General features: G+C 34.3%; 3 pseudogenes; 1 reads left to right on the forward strand and 2 right to left on the reverse strand.

Moving 5' to 3' along the window:
- The first annotated feature begins 2,762 nt into the window (after positions 1–2,762).
- On the forward strand, positions 2,763–4,301 carry LOC125575666 (annotated as a pseudogene).
- A 155-nt stretch (positions 4,302–4,456) lies between these two features.
- LOC125588899 lies at positions 4,457–6,197 on the reverse strand (annotated as a pseudogene).
- Positions 6,198–7,149: 952 nt separating this feature from the next.
- Positions 7,150–8,367, reverse strand: LOC125588900 (annotated as a pseudogene).
- Positions 8,368–13,147: the final 4,780 nt, after the last annotated feature.

A 13,147-nucleotide genomic window follows, 5' to 3' on the forward strand; every position in this document is an offset into this window, starting at 1 on the left:
AATGTATAATACTGTTACATTATTTAAAGAATATAAAATAAGACTACATAACTAAATATATTTTTAAATTTTCTTTGTGGAAATTTATTATGGTGTTTGATTGTTGTACTTGATTCCTATTTGCATAGTTATTTGTGATAGATGAATACTATATTTTTATTATCAGTAAATATATATATTTATTATATAATATAAGAAAAATAAAATTATATTCTTTTAAAAACAAACTGTCTGATGTAGGGACTCGGTTATGACTATCATATTCAAATGAGACCTTTTACAGTTATCAATCTTCTTAACAGTCAAGAACAAATCTGAATATCAAAACAATATCTCATACGATCTCTTTGTGGAATAACTGCTCTGAGAAATTGAATTTAGGCATCAAAAAGAACTGAAAATGGATGTGCATATGTGTTATCTAAGTCAGTTTTACAAAGTACTATTCATAATTATATATCATTTTGTACCATCCTATTTTTTTGTCCATATTTTCTTAACATCTTGAAATAACTAATGCTAATTCTAATAAACTTTTGGGGGGCTGGCAAAAAAGAGTCAAAATTGTCTAATTATTGCTTAATTTGTCTAACTGATATATATTTCTCAATTCTAAAAAAATAATGTATAATATTGTATTACATTATTTAAAGAATATAAAATAAACTACATAACATAATATATTTTTTAAATTTTCTTTGTGGAATCATTCTGTTGTTTGATTGTAGTACTTGATTCACATATTTGCATTGATATTTGTGATAGATGAATAATTATTTTTATTATCAGTAAATAATATATATTTATTATATAATAGAAAAATAAAATTATTTACTTTTTAAACAAAGTTGTCTCATGTTGAGATTCGTTATAGACATATAATATTCGAAGGAGACATTTTTACAGTTATCAATCTTCTTAACATTAACAAGAAACAAATATGAATATCAAAACAATATCTCATACGATCTCTTTGTGGAATAACTGCTCTGAAGAAATTGAATTTAGGCATCAAAAAGGATTGAAATGATGTGCAGATATGTTATCTAAGTCAGCTTTACAAGTACTACTATTCATAGTTCATATATCATTTAAGTCCATCATTTCTTAAACATCTTGAAATAACTGATGCTAATTAATAATACATTTTTGGCTGGCAAAAAAATTAAATTTGTCTAATTATCGTTTAAATATTTTATTAATATTGTCTAAGAAGCTTTCAATTGATATCATAGTTTAATTTTTATTAGTTTTTTTTGTTAATTTAGGATTTTTTGTATTTAGATTTTTTTCATATTAGCTTAATTTCTTTCACATAATATTATATATATATATTATATATATATATATATATATATAATACTATATATATATATATATATATTATGTCATAAAAATTACCATCAAATCAGTTTTACTTTTTATTATTTTATTTTTAATGAAAATACACTTTTAAATAATTTAATTTAAAATAAAATTATATATTAATTTGTTGTATTCTAACAATTTGATTGATTTAATTAATTTGCTTTGGTGGATAACTTAAAAAGTTTTCATATGAATCGGGGAAAGCAAGCTTATGTTGTTATATTTATTTATTTGTGTATATAGAATCTTGTGTATATAGAATCGGGAAAGCAAGCTTATGTAAAAGTCTTAACTTTGTCACGAAAACAAAATCTATGCTTTTTCATATTTTTCAATGTTCTCACACTTTCAAAGAATATATTAGCTTAGTCACTTTCTTATTTTTTTTACAAAACAAATCGAAGTCTTGAAAGTTGAATCCATATTATTGTAAATGTACATAAGAGTTTGTGATGACATATTTAGTGATTCTTGTATATGTGTTCAAGAAAGTTTCAATGGCTTAGCGGTATGTGCTCTATATTTGTCATACTAACCGGGTTCGATCCTGTCCTTTGCATGTTTTTTTCATTTTTTACGAAAAATAAATGAGATGACGTGGCAACTTCGACTCTCTCTGATTGGTGATTATATATGCTGATGTGGACACTCAAGAGGGGTTTATATCTCCCTTTAGTATAGTAATGATTTTAAATATGCGAAATTCAAATAATTAAACACACCCACTTTCAGTTTTTCTACTTATTCTATTTATTGTTTATGAGTTCCTTTTGGTTTATTAATTTTCTCCCATTGGATTCCAGCTAAAAACACGAATCTCTGTATGTGCCACAAAATATTGCTTTCTCCAAGTTAAAAATAATTTATTATTGTGAGGTGTACAATAACGCTCTATTACATACATTTCCTTTTCACGATTTTTTTTAATTTTCCTGATTATTTAATTTATTCAGTATTAAAATTATAAACAGACAAAGAAAAAGTTAGGAAGGAATGAACTCAAACCCCCTGTTCAAAATACGGGCATTTAACCGATTGCCGCTTAGATGCTCATCGTTAGAGTTCCAAGGCAAATAAGCTAGAATCAGATTACTTAATCGGATCCCATTTACTCGACCTCATAAATATTTTCATTTTAAATCTTGATATTTCCAAATTCAAATCAAATATTTTCATTTTTTTTCTTTCTAAACCACACAACATAAATAAATCTAATTTTCTCCACTTTCCTCTCAAACACTTCCTAATTTAATTCTTATAATTTTCAGTCTTTATTTTTTATAAATAACAGAAAATATTTTTCTGGATGAATTTCTTCATCTTTGAATTTTATCTTCCTTTTAAAAATAAAATTCTTGTTTTTTTTTTGAAAATAAAATATATTCTTGTCCTTACTTGGGTATTTGCTTATTTAATTTGTCGAAGGATGCTTTGGATTTAGAAAATTAATCTTCTTATATCCCAAAATTTATATAAAGTTTGTCAATTACAAGAAAGAAAAAAAAATAGTATTCGTTCTTATGGTAGTGAGATCCAACGCGCCGTCGGACTTCCATATAGCTCCAAAGTCAGAAACTTCAAATCCACCTCCAACCTCCGTCGCTTCTTCACTTCAAACCGCCTCAAAACTCCTTTGCTCCGACCGGGCCGCCGCCGGCAACAGAAGGTTTTTGCACCGGACAAATGAAGAAGAAACGTGGACGCCCTAGGAAGTACGGACACGACGGAGCGGCGGTGACGTTATCGCCGAATCCAATATCTTCAGCCGCACCAACGAGTTCTCACGTCATCGACTTCTCGGCAGCTGGAAACGTGGCAGAGTGAAACCAGCAACTGAAAGCTCCTTTGTCAGGACAAAGTACCAAGTCGAGAACTTAGGTAACACAAAACTCAAGATTAATCTTCTTTTTTTTGTCTTAAATTGTATTGCTGGATCTGAGTTCTCGTGACTTCAAAGTTCAAAAAGATAATTTTTTGGGATCTTTCTAGTTTAAGCTAAAACATGCAAAGAAAAGCTTCTATCTTAAGTGGGACCGCTTTAACTTAGCACAACCTTTCTGTCCGTACACACATGGCCATCTACGTATACACTACATACCAATCACCACATATTACATCATGTATTTGTTGTGTTTTGAAGGTGAATGGGCTCCTTCCTCTGCCGGCGCTAATTTCACGCCGCATATAATTACGGTCAACACAGGCGAGGTCAGGAGAATATGTTTATATTTTTTATATATAAGTTTGTATTTTATGAAATTGCTAAGTGATGATGTTAACTTAGGACGTAACGAAGAGGATAATATCGTTTTCTCAACAAGGGTCTCTCGCTATTTGCGTTCTCTGTGCTAACGGTGTCGTTTCAAGTGTTACAATTCGTCAGCCTGATTCATGTGGTGGTACATTGACATACGAGGTACGGTTTCAGCCTCAGAGAATGGTGAACTAGACCAAACCGAAGAGACGACCAACACAAGTTTATGTAATAAACCGATTAGTTTTTATCATATTAACACCACATAAATGAAAACGAAACCAACGTGTCTAAACCGTAATCAGATTGCGTATATATAGTGGTCTCTTTTCGTTAATCTTTTGTGTGTTTTTCATTCAAGGGTCGATATGAGATACTATCACTGATTCACTGTCGGGATCATTCATGCCAATCGACTCGGACAGGACACGGAGCAGAACAGGTGGAATGACAGTGTCATTAGCTAGTCCTGATGGACGTGTAGTAGGAGGTGGAGTCGCTGGCTCGCTGGTTGCAGCCACTCCTATCCAGCTGGTCGTAGGAAGTTTCACAGCTGAAACTAACCAGCACATCAGAATCCAAGGAATCAAAACCACAGCTTCACGCCGTTCCCAATACCAACCATTCGTCCACGTCATCTTCTCTTCAGATGGACACCACCTCTAGCTTCTAATCCACAACACAACCCCTCTCATGACTTTAACTTGACCTCTTCCTTACGAAGCAGTCAGGATCCTCTCTGTATTTCGGTTTAGGCTTTATGTTGGTTTTGTAACTTAGGATTGTTTTTCCAACTTTTTTATTCGGTTTCTTGAATGTGTAATAGAAGTTGAATCAATGATTTGAACCTTCAACCCAGCTACACCCCAAGTGTCTTACGCAGTTTCTTCTCTCTTCCATCTTCGCTCTTACGTTTCTCGCATCGTCCCATCTACCAACAGAAGTATAGATATTAGCAGATGCGAAAGATAACCAGAAGATCACTCTCCAGCTCAACGCAGTATCTACACGCTATCTCCCCAAACTCAACGCTCTTGTGTAACCCGCTAGCTAAAAGCAAGGCTCCCCAAACTCCAGCGTTTGGCTTCATCGGCATCCCGTTGATCACCTCATAAGCCTCCTCTAGCCTCCTGCTCGTCCCCATATCCACCATTATCCCATAATGATCAGCAGAAGGCTCCACGTTGTATTTTTTCATTAAGTCGAAGCATTGGTAGCCGTCTTGAACAAGACCTGAATGGCTACACGCTGATAATAGTCCCGTGAATGTAACTTGATTTGAAGTATATTCTTTTCGATCATCTCTTGAACAAACGGTTTGCTTCTGCGGCTAACCGTTTATCCCGCACCCCGTGATCATTGCTGAGTAAGAAACTGTATCCTTTTTGTTTAGACCGTTGAAGAGTTTGAACGCCTTGTCAAACTCTCCACCTTTCATGTAAAGATCAATCAGAGAGGTGCTCAAAAGATCATCCATTTGGATTCCGTGTTCGGTTATATACGACTCAACCCGTGTACCAAAGCTTGTATCACCCAGCTGCGAGCTAGCCGAGACGACGCTCGAGAGCGTGATCTCATCTGGCTGAAGACCAACACCAGAGTTAGCTTCAAGCATCTGAGAGAACAGCTTCAGAGCGTCGTTCGGGTTACCGTTCTGAGCATAACAAGCTATCATCGCATCGTAAACTAGTTTGTCCTTCTTGAACATCTGTCTGAAAAGCTCCTCAGCAGACTCAACGTCGCCGGATTTTGTGTACCCTGAGATCATTGTGATCCAAGAGACGCTACTCTTATCCGGCATTGCGTCGAAGCTGGTTCTCGCTAGCTTCGTTTCACCGCAGTTCACGTAACCGCCGATCAAAATATTCCAAGAAGCAGAGCTTTTCAAAGGCTTTGCAAGAAACAAAGAGCGCGCGTCGCTCATGTCGCCTCTTTTAGCATAGCTGGAGATGATAAATTCCATGAGACAACGTCCTTCTCTGGAATATCGTCGAACACTCTGCGAGCTTCCTCTAGATCCCCGCTCTCTAGATACCCGTGTAAAAGCGAGTTCCAAGAAACCGTGTTCTTCTCGCCAATCTCATCAAAAGCCTTCTTTGCCATGTCGATGTAACCCAGTCTTGAATACAAACCCACCAGACCTGTCTGAACATACACGCATCCGCATAACCCGCTCTTGACAGCCTGAGCATGAACAGAGTTACCATCAACCACGCTCTCTATCTTCCCGCAAGCTCTCAGCACTGAGGTTATGGCGTGTGAGCTTGGAGGAACCCCGGAGTTGTTCATCTCGATGTACGAGGTTACAGCTTCTTTGAACTTCCTGTGCTGGCTCAAGAACCTAACGAGGCAACCCCAGGAGAAGTAGAAACCTTTGAGCTCTGAAACCCCTTGAGGATGATTCGTTTGACATAGTTTTCGATGGTCCGAGAGAAGTCGTTTGTGAAGTGTAGCGTTTGGTGGATTAAGATGGGTTCGAGATGGTTGTGGCGGTTCAAGACTAACTGAGCATGGACTTGCTTGGTCTGTTCGAGGACTAAGCTTTTGTGAAGGAGAATCTCAGCTTAGAATCCATTAACAGAGAACCGCTCTACCAAAGACCTTACAGCTTCAGCTACCTAAAGATCGAATCGAATTTTAAAAAATTTAGATTCCAAGTCTAAACCTTTTGCGATCGCATCTCGGTTTATCGTACCTCATTGGACACAAAACGTTCGAAAATGAATAGACGAAAGCTTACGATTTGGAAATGAAACCACACAAGGAAGATCGAAGAAGCTTTACTTGAGAGAGCTATGCTGCTGATCGGAGACTTAGGGTGGATGCGTCGGGCGATTTCTCTGTTGTATAAACCTGTTTGGGTTTTTTGCTGTAATTTGCACAAGAAGGTGCTTTCTTTTTTTCTTTTTTTGAGCAAACAAGATGCTTTCTAATACTCTGACTTAGACAGAGAGGCTTCTGTTCTCTTTTTTATTTTTTTTTTTTTTTGCAACTCCAGTGGCTAATTTTCTTTGGCTTTCAAGAAACATTTCAAAACATTCCATCCATAGAAGAAATTTTAAATTATTTTTCTCATAGCATAGAGAAAAAACTAAAACATTAAGATTACATAAATGAAACGCTCATCAAAACCTTTTGCTTCATATGTTTTCTGTGTGTTTGTGTCTCTTGTTTGGACTTAGTTTCCAGAGATTCTCTCGTCTTTATATTAGTTTTATTTACCAACCATAGTCATAATGTTCACTGGTTCCATCCGATAATGTAACCAATCTTCTTAATAAAATCAGATGAAAGAAAGAAAGAAAATCTCCTTCGTATGATAATATTTCATCAAAGAGCGGCAGCAAAAGCATAGTCTAGTAATACATCAGCTCGCTCACTGGTTGTAGCCACAACGTCAAAGAGTAGCAGTTGCACTATGTACTGCTTATTTTATTGTTCTCTAGATAGTATAGAGTTTGAGTTACAAACCAATACCGGTTAGTTACAAATACATATGTAACAATCTATAAAAATATACACAGCCTTTTTATAAGCAATAAACTGCCCTTATTCTTTGAGATTGGAGCAACACAAACTAAATATTATGTGCCACGCTCAGAAGTAAGTTTAGTATGGTTAAATCTCACTGCGTACATACCAATATGTTCCATAACTTTCTCGTTCTCCTCAAGATTTTTCCAATAAACTGAGCTATACAGGATTCAATCAAGTTAGACGACGGAATAAGACTCGTTCTCACCGGTGAGATCCCGGCGAAAGAAACTCCGGTTTCATGATCTCTCTTTCTAAGGTAGAAGCTTCTACTTCCTATTTCTCTCGATTATTTCTCTTTTATCCAAACCTGAAATTTACATCAAACTATGTATATTTATTATTTTTAGAAAACTATGTATAATTTTATTATTTTCAGAAAAATGGAAACTAAAGTTTTGGATAGTGTTGTGTAATTGTGTTCCACAAGTTGTGTTTAGCTTACACTGGATACTGAAATGAGACTGATGCAATTCAAAGGCAGCACCTTGATTGAGTTTTGGAGTCCTTCCTTCTTTGCGATAATTCTCCAAGACGAGTTTGATGGTTTTCTTCGACGTTGCAACTCAATTTAACCATTGTTCTTACAGGTCCAGGACTTCCTTCTACCGCTACGTTGATTACTACTTTTCTTGTTTCTCTTTTATTACCCTAAATTATGGCCAAAAGAGTACATTCAAGTGTTACAAAAAAGAAAAGAGTACATTCAAGGGTTAAATCGTAATATTTGAAACTATCATGCTGAAATCACAAAATCTTAAACCTTGTGGACTATATATAGAATTGTTTTACATAAATGACATCATGAGTTTGACTTGAAAATTAGTAAAACAGAAATAAAATTACAGCACGCGAAACAGAGTCTCTGACCTCTTGATTGGTCGGAAATGGAGACGACGGCGAAGAGAAGCCCAATAACGACGGAGAAGAAGCCATAACCTCAGAGCGAATCCTTGGCAAGTAGACGATCGGGTCTGATTCTCCCGTCGGTAAACCGCTCATCACTGGCGATGGTTGCCGCATGCAGTTACCGTCTCCGTCACGGCGACGATTGAGATTCGACTCTGAGAAACTTCGCTCGAAAACCTGATTAGTATATTTCGAACCATGCTGGTCAGAAACGTATCTGGACGCCGTCCGTTTCGTCCGGAGGCTTCGACCTCCGTTGCCGACCGGAGTTGGAAACTTCTCCGGTGAATAGAATTTGACATTGTGATGAACTGAGATGAGTTTGCTTGAGGAGAAGGAAAATAATGAAACTGAGAGGCTTTGGTAGGTTGCTTGGCAAAGAAGCGAAGTGAGGGATGATTCTCTCTGCTTTACTCTTCTTTTATTTATTTGTCGTCTATAATGTTTTCCCCAATAGATAGTTTTACATAGAAGTAAGTGACTTTTAGCATTTTAAATTCCAGCCGACCAAAAAAATGCGATTAAAGGGTTTAGTGTAATTCGGACGTGGTTCATTTACTATGATATTTCTTGTTACACTTTATAAAAATGATACTCTATCCGTTCTCCAAAAAAAAAATTTCTAGAGTATTTACTCGGCATATTAAGAATATACCAATATTTACAATTGAATTTATTATTTATTTTACTATACATTTTCTAATAAATATCAACCAATAGTATTCAACCAATTCAAATATTTTCAATTAATGTTTCTTAAAAGTATACAGTTTTTCAACATTAACTACTAAAATATCTTAAAATTTTAGAAAATCTATCATTTTGGAACAAAAAAAATAAATCTAGAAAATCTTACTTTCAGAAACAGAAGAAGTATTTTTTTCAGAATAGTTTATTTATTATTTTTTCTATCGACATTATAATATTATATGATAGCTTATCATGATTCTTACGTATTATTTTATTAAATTAATGTGGAAATGCTTATATAATGGTTGTATTGTATTCAAGAAAAATGTAGCAAAACTATGACTAAAAGATAATAGTAGAATTTATGAAGCCCAAACATTTAAATTATCTCTTGGCTCAGTACCTTTCCAGGGTTTGAGGGTTTGTTAGGGGCAAAGAATGTAACGGCAAGTCTCTTACTTCTTCATGCGGAGATGGAGGCATTAATTTGGGCAATGGAATGTATGAAAAACTTAAGACAGTTCCGAGTCACGTTTGCAACGGATTGTTCTCAACTGGTGAAGATGGTTTGGAACCAGAGGAATGTCCAGTATTTGGAAGTTACCTGGAGGACATTAAGCTTTTGAAAAGAAGCTTCACCAACTCAAAAATCGTTCATGTTCATAGGACGGAAAATATAATGGCGGATCGCTTGGCACGCAGTGCTCGGATACAACCGTCGTTCGTCGTACACATGAATGCAGAGTTACTACTTCGGTTTACAGAGTCTACATAAGTCCGTAAATGCTTTGCCGTAAAAAAAAAATCTTTAATAAAAGGCGTTAAAAAGTAGTACTACAGTTTTGTCACTGCGTCGTTTTGAAGATTACTTCGGAGTTCGGAGTCTCTTACCTTTTCACAATCCCAAAGTGTTTATACAGGAAACAAAACTCTTGAATTTGTAAATATGACACGTTAGTCAATAAAACGAGAACCGAAACAAATTTCGTGAAACTAAACCCTAAAAACCAAAGGTGATAAATATATTTTTTTTTTGCAGTGAAGTGATAAATATGCATATACAGAGAGACTCATTCTCATGTATTTTTATGAAAGTACTACTGATTAACGGATATAATACTAAACTCATACACTAAAATTAATAAGAATGTTTTTATTCAAAAAAAAAAAAATTAATAAGATTGTTTAGACCAAAAAAAAATAAATGAAATAGATTTGATTAATGTCAAGAATAACATTAGTCTTGTATGGCTAATATTTGTCCGAGGTTTGCTTTCACTTTTCTCATTGTTTTAAAAACTTTTACGCGTGTTATCAATGGTGTCGTCGACTCTTAAGCCTGATAAAGAGGCGCGTTTGGGTCACATCTCTTACTCCAAACGCACTCACGTTCACGCGTAGCGCACTTGTTTTTTTTTTTTTCAGTTTCCACCTTGTTACAAATCACAGCAACGTTTCTGTTACATTTAAATATACGTTAATTTCATGGCTTTGTTGTGACTTTAGAATTTTAAATGTAACGTCACGTTTGGTGATGTAATACAATTTATAATTATATTAACGATTTATATCATTGAATAACTGACTCTGTTTATTTCAAAGTTTTGTTATGCACATAATATTTTACTATTGTCATAAGAAATACATAGGTCCATGTCCAGAAAAGTTAAGTAGTCGATGTCAATACCATATCCGTGAATTGGTTAAAAATATGAATTAATGGTTTTGAGTAAGCATAAAGTAGAGTTTCTTTATAGTGTATATAATAAATTGTATGAAAGAATTAGAGAAGACAATCTAACAAAAATTATACACAATAAATTTATGAAAGAATTAGAGAAAGACAATCTAACAAAAACAAGAAGTAGGTTAGCAAAAAAAAAAAAAAAAAAAAAACAAGAAGAGGCTGTTTGGTGTCCTCTACTTTTAGGCATGTCAACTTTAAACACTATTATTCTTGAATTATACGACCCCCGTGACCATAAGAAAACTTTAGACGATGAACAAAAAACACGTCCTAAGAAAAGGGGAAATTAAGTGAATAAAATATCACTATTAAGCTGCAAATGGTTGTATTATTAGATAAAAGTATCACAAAAATGGATTTATGTAAAAAATATTGAGGTCCAAGTTAGCTAGAAACAAACAAGAAGATATGTAAAAATTCTCTGTTAGATAGAAAATGCTAAACTTAAAGCTCTTTTCCCCTCTAACTTTTTAGTTTTCACTTAATCACGTTCATATATACTTCGTTCATAGATCATATCTATACTATTAATATTAAAGCATAATCTTTCTTAAGATTATGCCCCTGAATTTTCCAATTAATTACAAAATTTTCCATTAACTTTTTCGGTGACTTTTCCAATAATAAACATGATTTTGTCGGTCTAAACAATAAACTAGATTTGTAAGGGCAGTGGACTTGCCTATTAAGGTAAAATAATATATATGTTTGCTTTGCTTTCTGGTTGAATTGGTTTTTGCTACCCAACTTGATCATTTTTGCATGTGATTTTAAAATCAAGTAATAGTGCGTCTCATTTTAATTCTTTTTAGCAAATTAAAATATTTGAAAATATAAAATATCAACATTATAATTTTTTCGTAATATAAACATTACAGATTATATTTTTAATAAACTATAACATTTTTTCTGAATATAGTATTTATGTTATTAAAATTATTTGTTATTCTTTGCTATATTATTTATACCTTAAATAAATAGATATGTAATAAAATAATTGTCTAAATATTTCTCCCATTTTATTATATTGGTGATTCACAATATGAAGATTTTTTTTATTTTACCTCAATTATATGAAATGATTTAAAACAGACAGTAACGTAGAATCGAAAAATTCAAAATTTTATATATCCATACCACACAAAATATCAATATATTCAATCATTTTAATCAAAACTCAACTTCATATATCCCCAAATTGTTCATATATTTCTAAATTAGTTAACAAACAGTTATATCAATAATTTGTCAATAAATATATTTTCGCGCTTTGGGAGATCAAAATGTAGTTGTTTGGTTAAGAGTTAAACTGATGACTTCATCGTTCTTGGGCTAAATCAACGACTCACTATTACTATGTACTTAAATAGGTCGAGTTTTAGAATGGGCTTTAGTAGGGTATCTCCTTTCATGTATATTGCATTAATTAGGCCTTCTGTTTCGAAGTCGAGACAAATACGACAATGTCCACAGATCAAATAATCAACACTTAACTAATTTTGTTAAAACCTAATTTATAAAGCAATTATTTCGGTCATTTGGAGTTTTGGACCTTTTCCAAGAGGAAAGAATAATCTGACAGTTCTCTTCATTATTTTCTTTTAGTTAAGCTTTGCCTAAACAATATATATACACTAAAAGCTAGTGCTCTAACAGAAAAAACTCTGGCACAGACGACTAACCAAAAGTGTAACGGCCTTGGCCCGATGAACCTTATCAAGCTTTACCCCACCCCAAACATTTTCGTTCAAAACTCTTATTAAAACTCAAATTGTCTTACATAAAACCAAACTCAACAAAAACTGAAATGTCGAATAAAACTTAAGAAGAAATGGTTGAAAGAAAGGAGTCATAAATGAAAGACTCGAGAAAACACTTGCACCATACGAACATCTACTCCCGCTCCCTCTCGGCCCTACCTGTAAAAAGGGGTGAGTACATAATACTCAGTGAGGGTAGGTTCTAGGAACCCACGAGCTCAACTCAGGAAGAGCAAACAATCACAAGTCATGAGCTATTAAGGTCTATTACACAGAAACCCATACTACCCGACATGAACTAAAGACCCTACAATGCACATCCTTTTCATCTTTTCGTCCTTTTCATCAGTGGGTAGCCCCAACTAGGCTTCTACCCCATATTCTTGTGGATTGGCCACATCTCCTATGGGTGCTTCCATATTCTTGTGGATTGGCGACATCTCCTATGGATACCTAGCGTGGACTACTACCCCACATACTTTCCTTAGACTCTCTATATGATCCCTTATTCGTACTTATTCTTACATCTTTCACTTATCATTCACAACACGTCTCAACACCTTATCATCATATTCTTGACCACCCTAACATGCCTATGTTCTTATCACTTCAACACGTACTATCGTCTAGACAAGATCAATCACATATCACATCACACATACACACAATATCTAGAACTGATTAACAAAGGACTAAGTCCCATTGGTTACTCAACATGAGGCAAGTTCACAGCCAAGTCCTCACCTTAGCTTTTTGCAGAAGTAGATCTGGATCTAGGTTTGGGGAACAGTCACTTCTCGAGATCTGATTTGAGAATCGGATTCACACAAGAGAGAGATGGGTTTAGAATCTGTCATTTTCCAATGACTTAGAGCTAGAGATCTT

This window comes from Brassica napus, chromosome C6, assembly GCF_020379485.1.
Source record: "Brassica napus cultivar Da-Ae chromosome C6, Da-Ae, whole genome shotgun sequence".
NCBI lineage: Eukaryota > Viridiplantae > Streptophyta > Magnoliopsida > Brassicales > Brassicaceae > Brassica > Brassica napus.